The sequence below is a fragment of the Chrysochloris asiatica genome, unplaced genomic scaffold, assembly GCF_000296735.1.
Source record: "Chrysochloris asiatica unplaced genomic scaffold, ChrAsi1.0 scaffold00271, whole genome shotgun sequence".
Taxonomy (NCBI): Eukaryota; Metazoa; Chordata; class Mammalia; order Afrosoricida; family Chrysochloridae; genus Chrysochloris; species Chrysochloris asiatica.
Genome location: NW_006408789.1, coordinates 1553938 through 1562665, shown reverse-complemented (window position 1 = coordinate 1562665; position 8728 = coordinate 1553938).

Sequence of the window (8728 nt, the reverse complement as noted above, 5' to 3'; positions counted from 1 at the left end):
TCAAAAACGAACAGGAGTGGCAGTACTAATCTCTGATAAAATAATGGCAAAGTGGTTAAGAAAGTCATCTAAGAACATGTAGCCAAATTATTTCTTACCAATGGATCACCCCAACCCTTTAGTTACTAGTTAAGAATAATGAGACTCAGGTAGTATAAAAGACTTAACCCATTGTTACAGCGAGTTTGGGTCTGAACCATTTCTAAAACCAGGCCCCCTGAGACATAATTTAGGCATGTTTTCTATTACATGGAATAAACAATGACTTAATTTACTAGCTGCACAAAAGTTTAACAAGAATTTTGCAGAGGATCATGGGAGAACTTCACATTTATTTCTTATAAACAACATCCTTAGTTTTCCAAACACATGTTAAAGATTTCAAAAAGCATCCTTCCACCTAATTTTGAACAGAAATCAAGAAGCGGTGTTTTATCACTTCATCTCTACCCTTCCCCTCCCTTCCCATCTCACAATCCCTTTCCCCCACATCCTGGGGCTGGGTCCTCTCTGGAGAATGGGGAGCCAAATGTCTCAGCTCTTCTTGCTCATGATCCACCTACCACGTGTGCTGCTGCTCTGGTCGCCTTGTCGGCTTCTCTGCTCTTCATCTCAAAGCCCATGGATTTGCAGACATAGGGATATTGTTGTTAAGTACCGTGGAGTCGGTTTCTATTCATTGCTACCCTGCACAGAGTTTCCGAGGCTGTAAATCCTCACGGGCGCAGAAAGCCTCATCTTTCTCCCGTAGAACAACTGGTAGTTTCGAACTGCTGATCTTGAGGTTCGCAGCCCAATTCGTAACCACTAAGCTACCAGAGCTCCTTAAGACACATGGGTTGTTGTTGTCAAGTGCTGTGGAGTTGGTTTCGACCCATAGCGACCCCGTATAGGGTTTACAAGGAGCAGCTGGTAAGCTTGAACTATTGACCTTGCAGTTTAAACGGCTTTGCAGTCTGGCGTATTAACCCACAGAGCCACACCAGGACTCCAGATGCATGGGTTGTTGTTGTTGTTATGTGCCATGGAGTCGGTTCAGACCCATAACGACCCTGTACAGGGTTTCCGAGGCTGTAAATCTTTACGGGAGCAGAAAGCCTCATCTTTCTCCCGCGGGACGGCTGGTAGTTTCGAACTGCTGGCCTTAAGGTTCGCAGCCCGATTTGTAACCACTACGCTACCAGAGCTCCTTAGATGCATGGGTAGAGGGTGACAAATAAGAAAAGCTGGAGTCCCAGGCAATCAAATACAGACTTCCAGCTCAGTTCAAAAACCAGGTTGATCTGGAGTTTAAACTTGGCTTTTCCCTTTTCCAGCTGTTGATTTGGGGCAAGGTATTTAACCTGTTGCCTCACCTTAAGGATGGGGAGACCTACCCCAAAGCTTGATATAAAGATTACATGAAATAATCAGTACTCAACTAATCTTAAGCGTGATTATTATTTATTTCCCAGAACTGGAAGTAAAACTGTGCTGCTGACTGCTAAAGAGAGAAAGAAATGGTAGCTCTCAAGGTCTACTAGCAAGAGGCGCTATTACTCCCCGGGTCCTGGTGTGGCGCTGTGGGCTAATGTGTCAGACAGCGAAGTCACTTGAACTGCAAGGTCGGTGGTTCAAGCTCACCAACTGCTCCTTGGAACCCCTATACAGGGTCACTATAGGTCGGAATCGACTCAATGGCACTTAACAACAACAACAACAACAACAACAACAACCAGTAAGCTCATATTGATTGTTAAAGTATTGAAGGACCTGCACAACCGTTGGTAAAGTTCCGTTCCTCACAAGCTCTTACTGTCACCCCAGCTACCTTGGTTCTTCCTCAGGGCTGCCTCTTGCCATCTCACCTCATCCAACAACTAAAGATTTAGCATCTGGCAAGGTGGAAGTGGAGGCACCTGGATTCTGTTCATATGCTCCTGGACAGCATCCTTCTCTTTGGCTGGGGACCAGACTGTCTAGGCCATGCCCAGAAATATTTTGAGTATTTTTTGTGTTTGGAAAAATCTTTTGTGACATTTAGCACCAAAATCATTAGCCCTCCTATCAGACCAAGGTGCTAACTTAGGATCCTTTGTGTTAATTAGGAAAAGCCATTCTTTCTTCTGCCCATTGGGAGCCCCAGTAGACACCATTTGGGCATGGGGATGTAGCTGCTCTTCAGCCCCAACTTACCTCGTGTCAGGACATCCTATTACAGGGCACTGCCTTAAACAGCAGCTCTCCACTTCCCACCCTAATCAGACAGCCCCATACACACGTCAAAACAGAAACAATACTAAGTAAGCTGCAATTCCTTACCAAGAAGTTCTATCAATGTTTCAGTGGGAGTTTTATAAAAAAATCAATTAGGAAATCATTTTAGTGATTTCTGTTGTTTTTAACCATAAGGTTGGCTGTTCAAGCCCCAGAGTCACTCTTTGAAGGAGGAAGAGGCTTTCTGCTCCCATAAAGATCGACAGCTTTGGAAACCTGATACAGAGTTACTAAAAGTCAAAAGCAAGTAGAAGGCACTTAACAACTACAACCTCCACCTTTGCTTACTGTCTATTGCACTGTTGTTGCTCATAAGTGTCATCGAGTCAGTTCCCATACATAGCGGCCTATATAGGGTTTCTGGGGTAGTAAATCTTTGTAGGAGCATAATGTTTCATCTTTCTCCAGAGGAGCAACTGGTGAACTCAAATCGCCAGTCTTATAGTTTGCCGTCTAGTGCTTAACCTACCAAGCCGCTGCGTTCCCTTCTATTGAGCTAGTTCTTATAAAGTAATACCAGTGTTACTTGATTTTAACTACACATAGAATCACTTGGAAAGCTTTTATAAAAAAGCTTGGGCCTTACCATAAATTACTGAAGCATAAATTTCTAGGAATGGAATAGCAATCTATATTTTAAAGCCCTTCAGGTCTGTAGAGTGTGCAGCAAAGGTTTTTAACCACTGCTGTGCTATCAGATGATCCAATAAGGCTTCAGACACAGTCTTAGTAACCTCTACAATTATTATTTAGAAATGATGGAGGATTTGGGCTTACATGTGTGTATGGTATCCCTTTCAGTCATATTTGTAAGTATTTATTATGCGTCAGACTGCAAAGTCGTTTGAACTTCAAGGTCTGTGGTTCAAGCTCACCAGCTGCTCCTTGGAAACCCTATACAGGGTCGCTATGGGTCTGAATCAACTCGATGGCACTTAACAACAACAACAATTATGAAATAAACACCAAAGTCTCTACATGGTAAATATTGCTACTAGGGTCCCAGTTCATACATGCATGGGTTTATTCCAAACAAACAAAATGTGCTTAAACACAGTCTCTGCAAATCAGTGCATGGCTGCAGATGAGTTCTCTCCGTAATACACTTGTCTTCGTCTCATTAGGGTGCCTTCAAAAAATGGCTCTGTGTGTGTGTGCGCACACGCCATAGAGGAAAATGACTTGGAGGTCAAGGTTAACTAGCAACAAATTTTTAACAAAACTCAAATGGACATCTTCTCAAATCATTGTTTTTCATTAAGTGTAAGAATGCTGCCTCACATAAAACAGATTTTAGAGGGATCAAGCGTTTTAAGGAAGGTCAAGAAGACCTCAAAGATGAATTCAAGACAAAGAGGTCAACTCAGAAGGTTAAGGCAACTGTTGTTGTTTTTCTCTTTTTTTTTAGTCCCAAAGAGGTGTTCTTCATAGGTTTCTTAAAGGACACAAGATGATCCTGGGGGATTATTATAAAAAAGTTTTAAGAAAAAACTTTGCAAAAAAAGTCAGGAAAGTTGTGCCGAGGAATGTTTTATATCCCAACAATGTCCCACTCAATCTTGGAAGGTAGCAGTGTTGTCCAACAGGAATTTCATTGGAAAACCTTATTCCCTCCACCCTACAGCCCCAATCTTGCCCCTTCTGACTTGTATTTGTTTCCCAAACTCAAAGAACATTGAAAAGGAATGCAATGCGATCCCTTCGAGGATGTCCAAACTGACGTTTTGACATGATTTAAATCGAAGAGTGCAGAATTATTTGTAGAAATGTTGTTGGTGCTGTTATTAAGAGTCACTGCCCAGTCTGTCCCAACTCATAGGAACCCTATGCACAATAGAACGAAACATGGCCTCACAGTCTCACAATTGTTTTTACATTTGAGCCCATAATTGCTGCCACTGTATCAATCCACCTCATTGGGGGTCTTCCTCTTTGTTTTGCTGACCTTCCATTTAACAAACATGCTGTCCTTCTTCAAGGACTGGTCCCTGCTGAAACATGTCCAACTTATGAGAGATAGTCTCAGCATCCTCTCTTCTACGGACCATTCTGACTGCATTTCTTCCAAAGCAGATTCATTCATTTTTCTGGCAGTCCATGGTGAAACCAAAATTTCTTTTAATATTCTACTCCAACACAGTAATTCAAATGTATCAATTCTTCTAAGGTCTTCTCTATTCTTTGTCCAACTTTTAAATGCATATGAGGTTAATGAAAATATCATGGCTTGGGTCCTCAAACTGAAATCTCTGCTCTTGAACACTTTAAAAGAGGTCTTCTGCAACAGATTTACCTAATGTAATACGTCATTTGATTTCTTGACTGCTGCTTCCATGAGTATTGATAGTGGATCCAAACAAAATGAAGTCTTTGACAATTTCAATCTTTTCTCCATTTACAATGATGTCATTTATAGGCCCAGTTGTGAAAATTGTTTTCTTTACATTGAGGTGCAATCTATGTTGAAAACTGTAGTCTTTAATCTTCATCAATAAGTAATTTAAGTCCTCTCTGCTTCCAGCAAGAGGTTTCATCTGCATATTGCAGGTTGTTAATGAGTCTTCCTCTAATCCTGATGTCATGTTCTTCTTAATATAATTGAACCTGTCAAATTATTTGTCTGCATACTGATTTGAGTATGGTGAAAAAACACAGCCTAGGTGCACACTTTTCCTGATTTTAAACCATTCAAGATCACCTTGTTTTATAGGAACAACTGCCTCTTGGTCTATGTACAGGTTCCTCATGAGCACAATAAAGTGTTATGGAATATCCATTCTTTTCAATGTCACCCAGAGCCTGTCATGATCCACACAGTCAAAAGCCTTGCATAGCCAATAAACACAGGTAAACATCTTTCTGGTATTCTCTGCTTTTTGCCAAGATCCAGCTGATATCAGCAATGATATCCCAAGTTCCACATCCTCTTCTGAATCCAGCTTGAATTTCTAGCAGTTCCTTGTCGATATACTGTTGCAACTATTTTTGAATTATCTTTAGCAAAATTTCACTTGCATGTGGAAGTAATTTTTAGTTGTATGAGGAAGCATTTGAGAGATGGAAACACTGCCTTCAGCAGTGAACAGACCTAGATGGAGGAAGTGTTGAGAAATACCACCTTCACATTTTGTTGGTTTTGTTTAATAAAGGTTTCTATGATTTTGACATTTTTATTTACTCTCATATGCATGTTTTTTAAAGATAACAATAGGAAAAAAGAACACTCAAATACAGTCCACCAACTAAAGAACTGGAATATTTGTAAAATATTAATGACTATTTTTTTGTTCCTCAGATCAGCCCCCTTTCCTCCCCTTAACCAGGAGGAATAATTTTGACTATCCAGAATTTGATTCTTCCCATAGTTTATGAATTTCTTTCCATAGATGTATGTGTTCTAAACAAAGTACTGTTTGTCTCTGCCTGTTTGCAAATATTTTATGGCTAGAATCCTACTCTTGTATTTTTCCAAGACTTGCTTTTTTCTGATCAAAAAAAAAAACCTTTTCAGACAAGGAAACTAAAACTTAACAGGCCAAACAATTTGACCAAAATCACATTCTTACAGATGGAGAACTGCAGTTCCAACATAGATCTGCCCCTCTCCAAAGCTCAACTATTGATATACACTGAAACTTACCATGGTGCTAAAATTGTTTACAAAAAGAAATTTGAGAGTTTAGGGAGACAATGATGCCATTGCACCATGCCTACATTTCGAAAGTCTCCTTGGGTGCTGCGATGTTTACATGCTGAGTTACTAACCAAAGGTTCAAGCCCCTCCAGAAGGGCCTCAGAAGAAAGACATGGTGGTCTGCTTTCAAAGGATCGCAGCCTTGAAAACCTTAGCGAGCAGTTCACCATAGTTAACTTCACTGAAGTCACTGGAACAAATGATAAGGCCCTGAAGAGTTTATTGGAAAATTTATATTTTCTCCTAGAATGGATATCAATTTCACCTATGAAACATTGTTTAGAATTGATGTCCATTCTGATGTCTTTGAAACTACTGAACTCTAGAAGTACTAAACCATCACCAATACTGGCAAATCTAGCTTCAGATGGGCATATTGCCTCTAGGTTAAGGCTAACAACTCCCTTATTCTTGTTGCCACAATAAATAAACAGTTGTTCACACAAGCAAATCTCAGGAAGTAACATGTTATTTTAAAATCAGGCCTAATCGTGCCTTTTGCTTCTACAGTTTTTGCCCTCTTAATTTGATTTAATGACTAGCCAAAATCTGCAATTAATTAGAGGGATGGGCAGAGTGAATTAATGTGTTCACATTCTTTTCTATTCTTTTTTTTTTTTTAGCTAGATGAGATTCCCACTACAGATTTATAGACTGTCTGGTCTTGAATGGAGAGCTCTTAGTGAGGTGGGAGTGTTGGCTTTAGCCTTGATGGATTACTCCTACCAGAGTCCAGTAAATGACATCATGATAAACGAAGAAAAGACAGACATTGCCAAAGACATCATTTTGCTTGGATCCATAATCAACATTCATGGAAACAGCAAAAGACCTCTTTAAAGTGTTCAAGAGCAAAGATTGCATGACTCAAGTCATGGTATTTTCTTTCTTTTCAGTTTTCACTGTGAATTGAGCAAAGGTTTACAGGGCAGATCATCAGTTTTACATTCAACAAATCATATATTTTGTTTTATTACAATGGTTATAATCCCCTGATGTACCATCAGTTAACAGTATTTCTTTCTATTCATTTTAGCTCTTTTTAAAAAACACTCAGGCATATATAAAAATTTAAACCACCAAAGGGCACATTCTGCACGTCTGTTTCCTGGCCGCCAGCTCTCAGTCCCTCTCTTTCCATGAGTCAAGAGTCCTCGGCTGCTCCCTCTTCCGTGTCGCCATCTCTGCCTCCATGTCTGGTGTCACTGCATCTCTGGATAAGGTCCCACATTCTGCTTGTGCTCTTCTCCCTTGATGGTCCTAGGGTCCTCTGTTTCTGGACTGTAAGATTAACTACTCCCCCATCTTTGTTAAAAAACTTCTACCTTTATAATTGTGACAGTTGCAATTAGTCCTGATAACAATTACTCACTATTGAATCATGAGAATCTTATCCCCATCTCTTTTAACCAGACCCTCTAGACAAGATGAAAACGATTCAGTGGGGACTCTATCTTCCCCCACACATTCTTAAACTAAACTCCCTCTTGAAACCTTGTAAGCCAGTCACTTCATGCCTTTATCTCCCCCTCATTTAAAGGAGCTCTGGTAGTGTAGTGGTTACGAATTGGGCTGCTAACCTCAGGGTCAGCAGTTTGAAACTACCAGCTGTTCCATGGGAGAAAGATGAGGCTTTCTGTTCCATAAATATTTACAGCCTTGGAAACCCTGTACAGGGTCGCTATGGGTCGGAACCGACTCCACGGCACATAACAACAACAACAACAAATGTGGACTCCTGGTGTGGCACTGTGGTTTAATGCACCAGACTGCAAAGCCATTTGAACTGTAAGATCAGCAGTTCAATCTCACCAGCTGCTCCTGGGAAACCCTACTGAGGGTCTTTATGGTCGGAACTGACTAGACAGCACTTCACAACAACAACAATGTGGACTAATGTGTCAGATTACAAAGCCTTTTGAACTGCAAAGTTGGTGGTTCAGGCTCACTAGCTGCTCCTTGAAAACCTCCTGCAGGGTCACTAACAACAACAACAAATAATAATAATAACAAAGAGTCTAGTCCCCAGACTTCATCCACAACTAGGGAATGGAATCTTCTTTCAAAGCCTGGCTTTGTTGCTGTTGTTAAGTGCCATCAAGTCCAACTCATAGGGACACTGTACAGGGTTTCCAAGGAATTTCTATGAGTTTGAACTAACTACCTTCTGGTTCAAACCAATCTTGCGACCCAGTGCTTTATCCAACAGTGGCACACTTGAATGCTAGTTTTTTAATTAGCCACAGAAACTCAATGGCAAAAATAATGGAAGATTGCATTATTGGCAAACCTAAGGGGAAGCCACTTTATGAATGGAAGTTTGCAGGATGAACACAGTAGTTGAAAAAGGGGCATCTCTAGCTGATTCTCAGTAGGAAAACCTACCATTAGGACCACATGAGTCAGGTTTCGGGTCATCCTGTCTACTGTCACATGTCTACTTTTGCTGAGTTCTGCCTCCTTGGGCTTCCCTTTACTACACTGTAGGCTGACCGTCTTCTAAAAGACCTTTACTAAATTGTTTATGCACCTATGCTCTGTAAAATTTAAAATCTGGGTTCAAAGAGTCAGCTGTACTACTGACTGTGTTAGATACATAAGTTAGATGTATCTACTTAGCTGTATTGTATGTAATAACTTACATATTAGTTAGAAACACAAATTATCTAAGCCTGAGTTTTTTATATCTTGTGTGGCGCTATGGATTAATGCACTGGACTGCAAAGTCGGGTTGAACCACAAGGTCAGTGGTTCAAGTTCACCAGCTGCTCCTCAGAA